At 38.6% G+C, this 13547-nt stretch overlaps 1 protein-coding gene across 4 annotated transcripts in view; it reads right to left on the bottom strand.

Annotated features, from left to right (window-relative positions):
• The window catches only part of ankrd12 (ankyrin repeat domain 12), a 33723-nt gene that overhangs the window by 19392 nt on the left and 784 nt on the right, over positions 1–13547 (bottom strand). The gene's annotated exons all lie outside the window — the stretch shown is intronic.

Below are 13547 nucleotides of genomic sequence, written 5' to 3'. Positions count from 1 at the left end.
GGTTGAAACAGTATAAGATATTCATGATATCAGAACACCGTTTCAGCGTGCACAAAAAAGGCAGACACCTCCGGTGTTGAAAAATTAAAATCTTGCAGTTCGTTGAAGGTTCGCTTGAGGCTGGCTCCAAGAGCCCCGAAGTCACATAAAACAACAGCCAAGAAAGCCTGTTTTTACTACAGAATATAACATGTTTACAACCTCGTACAAAAAAAACAATGATATTGGTCAGATCCGTTATCATCCTCATGGGCACACTTTTGTTTTTATTTACAAAATGGGTTATGCATGGTTAGGCACAAGGGTGACCTGATTGACAGGCGGGCCGGTTTCAAGAGGCTTATAAACCCACATCAGCTGCAGTTCTTAGCCTGCTGTAGGTTGTCTGAAAGTTAGACTGAGACAGGATTTCCACCAAGGTGGCTGTTGCTGACGAGCCTCAAGAGCCCCCTGAAGTAACAGATAGGTGACGTCACTCAGGCTTCGTCCATTAATATTTACAGTCTATAATACCACTCCTGAATTTCCCTCGGGATCAATAAAGTATCTATCAATCGGGATCAATAAAGTATCTATCTATCTATCTATCTATCTATCTATCTATCTATCTATCTACCAAATAACCTCTTTACGGTTACCATCAGTTACAATGACCTTAATAGTAATGCATGTTCTGGATAGCATAAGTTCTATTATAAATTATCCTCTTGGACAGAATTTTTTTTTTTTTAATTCTGCATAACCATCTGCACGGACTGCATTGAGTCCTTGAAATCCAAAGTTAAGTGTGCTGGCTGCACCGCTGCTCCTTCTGAGAAACAGATGTCTCTGTATTTATTTATAACCTGGTGCTTCTGCACTTTAACTCTACTGGTTCCTGACGAACAACAATAACAACCATTTCCCTGTAGTGCTGGAGCATGTTGGCCCTGACAGCGGTGCGGCTGCTTCAGTGCGTGTCCTTGCGTGAGTGTAGCAGTTTGGGGGTTTGGGGAGTAGTGGGAAAGGGGGGGGGGGGGGTTTGGTGTGGAGATGTGAGCTCGGGGGGGGGGGGGGGGGGCTGTGGATATGGTGGTGCAGAGAAAGATGAACACACAGAACGGTAACCTGATCCACAGACTGCAGGATGGGACAGGGAGGGAAGAGAGCTAAGAATAGCACTAAGCCTGACACACATGAGTACGCTGCCACCACCATCACTACCAGCAACAACAGCAGCAACGACAGCAGATACATTACCCCGCTTCATCTTCCAGAGTAATGCCTGCTGTGAGCTCTCTCTCCCTCTCTCTCACACACACACACACACACACACACCATGTGAAAATTACATGTGATTTTCTTCTGGTCCATCATGTGGCTGCACTTACAACTGCACACACAAAGGAACCAAGCGCAAATAGGCTCTCTGTGTATCGCTATGTTTAAAATGTGAAAAGCTGAAGTCAGTTGGGGTTTTATTTTTTTTCATACAAAAAAAGGGGCCAATCCTGTGACGCACTGAAGAAGAAGCACTACGCTTGCTGCGACAGTAAACAGCAGGTCACGTGATTGTGGGCCTGTATGCTATCAGGCTAAATGATGGGGGAGGTCTCTCTCAGCTGCACATCCACTCCCAGCCTTCGTCTCCTCCTCCTCTGACTCCCTAATGAGTAGCAGGACAAAGCCAGGCGCAAAGGCCTGATTCCTGTGACTACAGAAGAGGCAACAATACCCAGCAAAGAGCCAGCCATCTTCATCATGATCACACACATTCTAATAACAATGGTGTTCGTGTTAAAAGGTAATGTATGTGCCTACAAAATATAAATACCTTTCACCATGTGTGCCAAAAACTGTGACATACTCTTTAAAGGCCACATGTTTTTCCTGTTAAAAAACAGACCAACAAGAAAATGTACATTTGAACATGCTATTAAATCAAACTATTGCCATTTTCATTTTTCTTGATCAATTATTTATCCAATAATTTATAATGAAAAAGAAACAAAACTACTGTTGATGCCTTTATGTCTTCATAAATAATTTTAGAGTTTGCTGTTCAAAAGTCAGATTAAATGAAACAAAGCAACAGAAAAAGGTGAATATGCTACAACGAGTTTTCTTGTGTTATTTTTCACGGATTGAGAATTTCTTTATTACAAGAACGAAGAATTGTTTTTTTGTAAAAGTAATAATTGCCACCATAAGAACCCTGAATGATACCCAAATCCGGCCAGTTAATGTTGTGTTATACAACACCTAAGAGGTAACTGATTTTTTTTTTTTTTTTTTTTAAATCATCGGTTTGTTAGTTATCATTAATTATGTAGCCCTGCGGTTTTTTCCCCCAACATTTAAAAGCATTAGATTTTATGCACGGCTTTCCTCTTCCTGTCACTGGGTCGTCTGGACTCGAGGCATATTTGGACACAGACGAACAAACAGCAAGTGACACTGGATGCCTCAATGCATCTGTTCACCTCTTACTACTCTAGTCCCAGACAGATGAAACACGCCTCTCCAACCAGAGTGTCTGGCCTTCATGCCAGTAGTATTTCAGTTGCATAAACGGACAGGGCATGTTCCTGGGAAGAGGTGGAGGGCAGCTCTGGTTCAACCTCTCCCACACTGTAAAAGCCTGAGCTGCCATTGCTAACAATAGTGAGTAAATATATGGGCAGAAACAAGTTAACTACTGCCAACATTTCAAACAAGTGGATGTATTTTTATTAAGCTAAAAACAATTCTTGTTTTCCTCCGGGGGGGGGGGGGGGGGTTACATTTTGCTGGTTACATTTTGACCAGAACAAAGCACAAATATTTCAAGGTGTAAATGGGGGATAATATGTCATTGCATATCTTTATAATAAATCTAAAGACAAATCATGTTAATTTGACAAAAAATACTTTTAGGGCACAAAATGTTCAGGCTTAATTCAGAATAATCCTGTCATTAAGCTGTTGAAAGACCAAGACATAGTGTACTTTATGTGTCCTAAATATGTGTTCTTATGTAAGAATGATTTCTGAACTATTTTACAACCTGATCCATCACTTTAAAGCTTTAATAAAAACAGGAATAGAACACATTTAACCAGGCAGAAGTTCAGGGCATGCCATGCAAACCAATCAAATGTCTCATAAATATCCTTATGTTTGTAGGCAGGAGGTGTAAATAGGGTTAACCTTGCTGGCAGGAGAAAAAGGCTCGGCCCACTAAAACACGCCCATTAAATTGGCTGAGAGAGTCTGAGAGCTTTAAGAAGCCTACCGCCACCGCTCTGAATGTAGGTTAATGATCAGATGCCCAAGAAACGGACAAGAACAATGAAGCCTTTACTGCTGATTATGGGTTAAAAAGGGGAGGTTGGAGGGGTGGGGGAGGGATTAGAGCAAAGGTTAGGACTGAGGCGTGGGTCTCGATCTTTTTTCCAACTCAGCATCAGCCTCACATGACTGAACCAAACACTGGAGATCTGTTGCTGTTAAATTTTCAATGAAACATGAAACCAACAGCCAAAAATCTACATTAAAAACCTAATGAATGTAGTTTTTGTATTCTATTTTCAAACTTGTATAAAAACATCAGTATTTCCTGACCAAAAAGATGAATTTCTTATAGATGAGTCAATTCTCAGCTGAGTCAAAGGCTGACAAGAAAATGAGGAGCTATGAAAAACCAAGTAAAAACACAGCAGGGATTTTAAATCTTTTGCATCAGGTGAAAAAATAAAAAGGGGTCTCGTCAATGACATCCCGTTTTTACTTCTACACAGTTTAAGTTGTGGGCCGAATTTGAAGCCACCCGAGATAGACGCAATCTACATGATTATAAAACATTAATATAACACTAACAATGTGTGACAAACTTAAGGGAATGAGAATCTAGCAGGAAAAATAGACCATGAGGGAAACGCTGTGTCAGCCTTCATTATGACTTTCAAGACATGACTCCATCCACACCTGCCACATCCTATTAGGCCTGATTGATGTGAATCTGATCACAGGCTTGAAACACATGGCTACTGAGCTGTGCCAAAACCACAGCCTTGCAGTGCCAGAGTAAGCTTCAGCAAGGCCAGCATGTGAAGGTTGACACAGCACTGCTGTCTTTAGGCTGCGGGGAATACAAAAACTACTGAGTGCATTAAGGCTTTGATCAAGCTCCATGCTGCATCAAGATTCCACGCAGTTTCATTACAGTGTGTTTACGATTGAGCTTTTTAAGACAGCACAGATAAATAAGCCAGAGTCTTACATAACTACACAGATTCTTCCATCTCTGTGCATATTAATTATAGAAAAGTCAACACACGATTTACTTCAAAGAGGTATACTCACCAAAAAGAGGTTTGCCAATTAAATAGTATGCTCACTACGATAAAGAACAGGAAGACAGAAACTTTACACTGCTGAAGCTACATAATACTGTTTATATATAGATTATTAATATGCTATTTTCCAGGTAAACTCATGAACCAATTGGTCAGAAAATTTGTTGCAAGATCCAACTTCACAGCTTTAGATTGTTCAAATTTAAATGAGTATCAAATCTGTGCAGGGGTAGGAACTCAGCCCCTGGTTCAAATTTAAGTTGCTTTACTGTCTGTATGTATTTGCACTCCTGTAAATAAATACAATTTCAAATAAGTATCTTAGTATCTATTCATTTCAAATAATTGGCAATTCATCAATGAAGTTTCAGCTTGACGTAGGTAACATTTCTGTAGTACTTCTTTATTCCTCTGATTTGAACCTGCAGTCTTAAGTAAAGGGATTAAGATCCTAACCAGGCTTTCCACAGACATGAAGTAGGGATAGCTTTAAAGTTGCCAGCTCGGGGGGGAACAGTGGTATCCACCATGAGGAAATGTTTTGTCTGTAAAAGCCCAAATTCGGTGGCTTCTGGGATATTTTATACAAATATTTATAAATCTTTCATTATCTCAGGATTAGATTACATTTTGATTCTCGGATTGACAGTGCAAACTCAAAATTAATTTCCGATTTTATACCATAACATGGCCATCCTAAAACTGTAAGTGGAGGAGAAACACTGTATTGCAAGACAAAGGGAGAGGGAGAGAGAAAGTCGCCCTAACCTGTGACAGCTGGACATCCAGTGCAACAGATTCATACTCGACAGTTCTCGTTAGATCTACAATGAGTGGAGACTCAAACAAACCACAAGGCAATGAATCTAGCCGTTTTCCCTTACACTCTGTACACACACTACAGACTCTACACACTGTATTGCAAGGCTGACTTTCCCCCACGAGAGCAGACCTTCAGCCATGTTGCTATAAACTATAAACTTGTTTCAGGCATTTCCATGTTTTGCCAAACATACAGGACTTCAGGAGTTGAGCTCTCAGCCTAAGGTGACATTGATAGTTGTGAAGTGCAGAACCAAAGTTGACCATTGGCCTATAGTCGCTCAACCCAACTCCACAGGTCACGTTTTCTTTATTTGAGGTCTTTCAATCAAACCGGCACCCCACTAGGTTTATTTACAAAACAGTCACCGTTTTCTTTAAAGGCATGATAATACCCTAATGTGGCAGGAAGCTGTTAAGTGGTGCTTTGTGTCTGATCCGCATCGCTATACCAACACGTTTTGTGTAGTGAAGCGGTGGCTTGCAATAGTTTACATTATAAAAGGGGAAAAATGCTGTTATCTAGCTGTATTGGGTGATTAATTATGAACACTTCCAATCATGACGGCCATGACTCAGCATTTTAAAACTTGTTTATTTGGAGCAGCAGTTAAAAGCATGCAGCAGATTTTTATAAAAAGGTATCAAAAGTGTGTCTTATACACAGAATGACAGAATAAAAGTTTAGCAGTACCGTTGCCAAGATATCAATACTCCTTTGTAGCAACCATCTCCAGCCATACTTGTGTTTTAGATTTTAAATCTTACTATTTAAAGTTAGACACTGATCCGATACTTGGCCTATGGGTGTCTGCTATACAATACAGATACCATCTGATAATTAAGAACATATATTATATATCTATAAGAACTATATTCCTCACTGGGAGGATAAGAAATCAACTGTGTAACACAGCATTTTCACAACTTGGTAAAACGATATTAAATAAAAAACGACTGATACGGTTACAATCTGACCCACCGTCTGACCCACGAGCAACATCATTCACCTTCTGCTGTCACAATAATCCCTCGTGGATGTCTAGTAGGGCTGGGCGATATGGACCAAAATATATATCTCGATTTTTTTTTTGTGGCTGATCCACGATATTCGATATATATCTCGATATTTTCTTCTGTTAAAAAATAAAAACAATATGAGTTCTAAGTCAAGTCAACATGGCCCAAATGTCAAGTCACACAGACATTTTTATTCACAGTCAGCTGCACAATAATGAAATAGTACAAAATAAATGACCCGTTTGTGAAATACAAAATATTATAAAATAAATTACTCCTTCAAATAAAATACATCATAAATGTTTTCTGTATAGCTATGCAAATAATGTAAACAGAGCAGACAGAATAAAAATAACTCCTTGCTCTCAAAAAATAATTTTCCACACAGGTACTGATTTCTTTCTTAATTTGGGCGCAGCCCTGTACAGATATCTTTGTGTTTTGTGTCACTAAGTAACATGTAAACAGAACAGAAACATAAACAGCAAGTGTGCATCTGTAACTGTTTTAGTACAAATTTCAAGTAACAACAGGAAACGGAAATGTAAACAGAACAAAATGACAACAGGTCAGGCCTAATACTGTAGATATTAGAGATTCTGTGCCAGGAAAACTAGCCTGTCAACAGACTCTGGCTTTAGTGATGCCCTGTTGCAGGTTACAATGTTGCCACTGCAACTGAAAACCCTTTCAGAAGGGGAGCTGGTTGCAGACACACAGAGGTTCAGCTATGTTCTCTCCAGTGTGATCTTGTGGGAAATAGCTGGTTTGGAGACAGGCACTCTTCATTTCCCACTCCTCCATAAAATGTACCGTCAAACTCATATACGGCTCGCAGGTCCTGCTAGACCACATGTCGGTGGTCAGCGCAAAGTGAGACACGTTAGCTAGCCGGACGGAAAGGGTCTCTCTGACTTCAGTGTACATTTTCGGCAAAAGTTCTCTTGCAAAGTAACTGCGACTGGGCAACTGGTACCTTGGGTCCATGGCTTTTAGTAGCCGTTTAAAGCCGTCCTGTTCCACCGTTGCAACGGGGACCATGTCCTTAGCAATATGGTAGGCTACTGGCTGGGGGGGGGGGGGGGTTTAGTGTCACTCAGAAGGACAGAGCAGGAGAGAGGCGGGGCGGGGTTAAGAGAGACAGATGGAAAAAGGCATACTGGCTCTACGGATGAAACTTTTAATGTTACGTGAATTATATCGCTATTACGATATAGTCCTACTCTATATCGCCTGAATAAATATATCGATATTTATTAAAAACTCGATATATCGCCCAGCTCTAATGTCTAGCACATGAAGCTGTGCATTCTTTTGCTGTTCACAGCCTTTTCATATTGCTAGCATTGTTATAGCTCCGGCTATACGTTATAGCACGAGGTACCTCCAGGGAAGTTTTCAGCCTGTTGCGCTGCGCGGTAACATCTTAGTATCTGAGGGGAAGCTTATCGCTCTCATAAATGATCTCAAATCCAAGCAGAACATCTTTAACAAACATTTATGATGATAAACTGTCGCAGGGTGTCACTTTTAAATCATCACTGGAAGATTTCTCTCGTCTTTGCAGTGCAGCCAGCATGAGCTGTGCATATAGTTTATGTTTAAGAAGTTGTCGTCATAACAAGCTTGAAATATATCAAAACTAATTGTTAGCATCCTCCATGCTACGGAGGATTATTTGGGCCAAGATCGGTTACCACTTTATAAAAAACAGCCAATTGGTTTTTATAAAGTTGATCTGAAATGGTTAATATTTCATCCAAAAAAGGGCCACACAGCATGATCTCTAACAAAAGAAAATCATCTTTTTAAAATACAAAAACATGAAATTGATTTTTGACTGTACGTAGCTGGTCTAAAAGTGAACTATTCAAAGATGTGGCTGAGCCATTTAAGTCTAAATATAGACTGAACCAGATATATCATAGTAGTGTGGCTGCTTGAATTGGAAACCCTACCACTGTCCATGATTGCCCAAATTTGCCCACATTTCCAAAATAAAAATCAAGGTCAAACTAACTATTTTTGATTTGCCCTTATTTCCCCTGAGAAAGAGGGGTGCTACCAAGCAATTCAGAAGACACAGACATTGGAAATAAAAAAAACTCATTGACCTAATTTGCAGGAGGGTCCTTAGTCCTCAGACAGCATGGTCACTGGAAGCGAAGAGTAAACAGGATATGAATGCTGTCTTAGGGATCAGTAAAGTCAAAGCATCCCAGAAATGAAGAACGCTAACCACAAACCCAATTTTCTTTACTATCAGACTAACACAATGAAATCTTCTTCACTCTAATCTTTATGGGCAGATCAATAATCAAGAACCTGGTGCACTGTGTTATTATATCCGTCTTCTTGCATCCTTTTTCTGCATAGTCATGCTGTACCATTCTGCAGGAAGGTCACAGGCTCTCACATTTTCTGCCTTTAAACACACATGGTGGATTATCAAAGGCATCAGCCGTTACACGCCGAGATACTGCACCCGGCGTATCAAACAAAAACACTGCACTGCACACACATTCAGCTGCTGGCAAATGCTAGCACATGTTGTATAATCAGTAGGCTCCGCCCTCTTCACACAATGATATACACATGCACAAACGCACACTCGCTGGGCCTCTCGAAGACTCAGATATTCATTCGATGGAGCCAACTGCATATAGGCACAGACCGAGCTGGAGGCAGTCCATATCATAAAAAGCAGCAGAGCTCAGTCGTGTTTGAACTTCTCCTCAATAAATGGGTTTTAAAGATTGAAGTCAAAGTGATAGAGCACACAGTTTAAAGCTGTCTGAAATAGAGGAAACAGATTATCCCTGTTTTGTTTATTTAGCTCAGTTTGGGGGGATTTTTCATCCATTATAACCTTAGGATCTAGCTCTATTTTTAATATGACCACATTAGAACAATCTCTAAACAAAAACCTTATATTTCAGCACAATAGGTAACAATAAGCAGCTACAGTAATTGGTTAAGACTGAAGACTTACTTATCTCTGCTCTGCTGAGACTGAAAGAGTCAAATAAAAACTACAACCGTTTGGGGGATTTCCCTAAAAAAAAGGTACTGCCTTACTGTGATCACTCAAAAACAGAAAGGAAATACACGTAAGTATTAAGTAAAAGGTCAACACCAAAAGTCATAATAAGTGCATTCTTGAAGGAATGATAGGCTATGTCAATTATGAGGAAGGTCTTTAGGACATCACCCCTTTCTTTAAAGGATCAGGGAGCTGCGGCGCACACGTTTCTTTATTCCACATAAGATACCTTCGGTCATGTTACTTTCATCTTTTTGGAGGAGAGTGATAATTGCTAAATTGCTCAACCCAACTCCCAACCCCTGATTTTCCAGGTGACTTTCCAGCTCTGCCACCTTTTATTTCAACTTTTATAAATGATTGAATATGCCATCAACAAATAAATCATGGAAAAACTGTCTGTCAATTAAGGCAACTAAGAAGGAAATGTGGCACGCTGTACAGAACATAAAATGATTTAAAAGGATAAAACGCATCTAATGACTTAACATGAAAAGTTAAAGAAAAGCAAACCAAATGTAATCATGAAAAAGACCTATACCTAATGGCACACCAGAGAATACTGTATGTCCTTACATAATTGTTCCTGCTGTACAGCACCTTGGTCAATACCCTTTTCTTCAACTAAGAGGCTTAAGAGCTGTCTGCACAAGCAATGGTATGGTATCAAGTAAGTAATGTAGGTCCACACTGTGGAGGTGATCACTAAGTAAAGAAATCTTGGTAAGGTTTAGAAATAATAAAATGGATTTGTCCATCAGAATGACAGGACATTAGGTTGTTATAATGTTCCTTAAATTGCACATTTTAAAATCAATATTTCCAGTCTGCAACTATTGAAAGCATACTCAACAAAAATTTGCATGACTTCTTCACAATCTTGAATGTCTTTGCTTTACGAACATTTGCTTGAACTATACATGTACTGAAGTAAAAATTACTGCAAACGTTCCCTGATATGAATTTCATGATCTGGCAGAAATCTGAGAAAATGGGCCTTTTTATGCACCCAGAGCTGTCAATCAAGGCATCTTGGTAAAAAAGATAAGTGCCGACACCAAATGTCAGCCAGAGAGAAAGAAATCTAGTAAATGGCTGACAGTCGTATCTGAGACTAACCCCACACGAGCAAAAAATGAAAATCATCAGCATTTACACATCTATTAACAATTGTTTGGTCTATTCTTTGATTTGGCTGAAAATTGGGCTGCACAACCAATTCATTCCAACATATCTCTTAATTTACATTAAACTGCAAATTAAGTCATAGGTGAACTTTTCCTTTGTTGGTTTCTCATTGGCAAAAGTTGAATGTGTGAATAGAATGTAGAGCAGTCTTTTACGTTGAGTGGCCCTTTTAAACAGTCAACAATCATTGGCTACTTTGTATTAAAAAGTGCTTCTACTTTAGATTGTGATCACCATGTCAGCATGTACTTGCCACTGCCAGCTGTCGGTTGCCAGTGGTAACAATCTTTTGTTTTCATCTCGTAACTTAATCCCAGAGCCCACTGTTGTTTGTATGTTACATATATCACAAAAACTCTCTTTCACGCTGTGCTGGGTCCATAAACTGCAGACATAACCCCAATGAAAACATAGACACAATTCAGCTATGCAGATGAAATATTGCAGAAAAAAAATGCAAAGTGTAATGTTTTCAATGGAATATATTGGAAAGCCAATTAAACTTTTATTTTGATAATATAGAGCCTAAATAATTTTAACCATGGGTTTTGTTATCTTCTGCTCACTATTATAGATGGAGTAACAACACTGGATGCTCCCCTTGTTTGTGTCGTTAAGTTATATTGCAATAGCATTTCTGTCAATATAATCATCAAAAAGTCAGGTAAATATTTAGGGCTGAAGTGTTTGTAGTAGAGTATGAAAAGGAGAGAATGATCTAGTACCAAAATCGAGTCATGCTGAGTTTTACTTAATCTGCACATGCAATTGATGAGGTCCTTTAGTAGAGGTTAAGGGATGAAGCTTTCTCTTAGAACAAAATTACAAACACGTGCCATGTGTCGCTTTAATGTCAAACACCTTTAAAAAACGTCCGTATCTTAGCTACTGCAGAAAATAAAGAACATGTATTTAGGCCTCAATGATGCTATCAAAATGTAAAGTGGTACAGATCCGTTTGTACCCATTACTCACTGTAGTAACCTGTGTGCAGCGATATAATGCAATGTCCACTACTTGACTCTGTTGACCACTTATTCTCCTACCACAACTTTTGGGACAGTGAAATGTTCTTACTCCTTTTTAGCCAAATCCCAGTATTATTAGTGGCCACATACACTTGCAGCACTGTTAGCCCATCGTGCTATTTTTGTATCAGACCTGTTGTTGTGTATTAAATGAAGAACCCTACAAAATCAGGTTTGGCTAAATGGGCTAATTTGATTACGTTCGCATATGTATAAAGACCCACCTCATGCAATAATCTACTAAATGGTTTTGTACAGTTCAAAAGTATCATGCTTCAACCTGATATGCCATTTTGATTATGAGGTGAGTTTGTCTATAGTCGCTGAAACACTGGGGCAATAATTAGTAATGTTTGGGTTTGTATTAGAATCTATTTTAATGCCCACTGAAATAACTAAATTCAAGTTACATTTAAACTCTTTTTTCCACATACTTACTTACATATATGCATGACTATTTCATAACCTAATTGTTGAACCAAACATCTGTTAACACCTTGTAGTAAGCAGACCTTCTATTTCTGTGATCTTATTAACCACTGGATTTAATACCGTCTCTAAAAGACAACAAATAGCAATTCAAATTATTTGTTCAGCACATTGAAATTATAATGGTTGTGCATCTCCTTGCCATCAAGGAATACATTTCATCATTTAGAGTTTGTGATTTTTAATTTAATAAAGTGTTATATAATATAAGTATAAACAAGTATCATCAGAAACGTTATTAGTCTATTCCCCTGATTGTATTGTGAGGAATACATGACTTAATGCTTCTTTTTTTCTATGTGAAATCCTGAAAGACCCTGTCTTTTGTTAGTTAAAAGCCAGCTGAAAAACTCTCTAATATACGAGTATATCTTCAACCATGTGGGAATGTGTGGTTACTAATAAGACAAAAAAACAGACTGATGCAACAACCCATTAACCACAAAATGAGCAGAATGAAATGAACAATGGCAAATGGATTACATCTCGAAAGCTTTTATGATTGCCAAATTCATAACAGACAATTTTCTTGTTGGCAACTAAGAGTGTGTGTTGTATTCAAACACTGATATTGGCTGATAAGGTTTGAGACTGCTGATATGTCAAATCTAATACTAACGATATGAGTTTGATTATTTTTATTGTTGCTTATTTGATACATTTTTTTTTTTATAATCAACATAAAAAGCTGGCTCTCCAGATAACTGGCACAATGAAATACACGTCAGCTATTGAGGCATTTGTTTTTTGGTCGTTAACATTTTTTCATCAGTAGTTTTAAAGTAATGCCTCACAACACAAAGGGCACAAATGAGATTAAAAATATATATTGTTTTATACATAGAAGAAACTATCAAAAATAGTCCCCCTCCCTGGCTTTAATAAGCACGTCACTATCCAAGCCATTGTCTTCTCCGCTTAAGAAGGCATACTCAAATATTTTGAACATCAGGCAAATGCTATTGGATTATAAAACTTGATGAATTTAGTAGCTATGAGTTTTAATTAATGTGTCATTTGCTTTCCTACAAATAATACTGTACATGATTTCATGTATTTGTCTAGTGTTGTAAAAGGTCCATGGCAAAAAAAATCGTATAAATTACATGGATACGGGAAGATCTAACATGTTTTATTATTAATTTTGTTCAAAAAGGTTGAAATCATTATTAATTGAGCTCTTGTATAGATTACTGACAACCTATCTATAAAAAAATGGTATTTAAATATCATGTTGACGTTTTGTTCGTTCAGAGCGGTCGCTGCACGGACAGCCATCTGAAAACAGGCAGCTTTTGTATCAGGCAACACACCCCCAAGATGTCACAGCCATAAGCTGGTAGGCGCAAACTCATGGGTTTTTTTCAATCTATGCTGAAGCCTTTTGTAATGGGTAAACATACCAATGTTTTAGGCTGTTTTATCCACATTATTACTACACTGTTTGCGGGAGTAAAACACGATGTCGTTGCAAAGCTTATTGCAGAAAACACACCGCCTACTTCACGGTAACGTCGCTAGTGTTTGCTGTTCAATACACAGTCAGGCAGTATGTTGCTGTGCGCTTACATTTTAACTAAGCAACGATTAGTAAACATAAAGAGCGAACGTGTCGCTGATGGTCGCCTGAAATTACTTAAC

This window comes from Symphodus melops, assembly GCF_947650265.1.
Source record: "Symphodus melops genome assembly, chromosome: 7".
Classification (NCBI taxonomy): Eukaryota; Metazoa; Chordata; class Actinopteri; order Labriformes; family Labridae; genus Symphodus; species Symphodus melops.
This window is presented reverse-complemented; position numbering and strand designations above follow the sequence as displayed.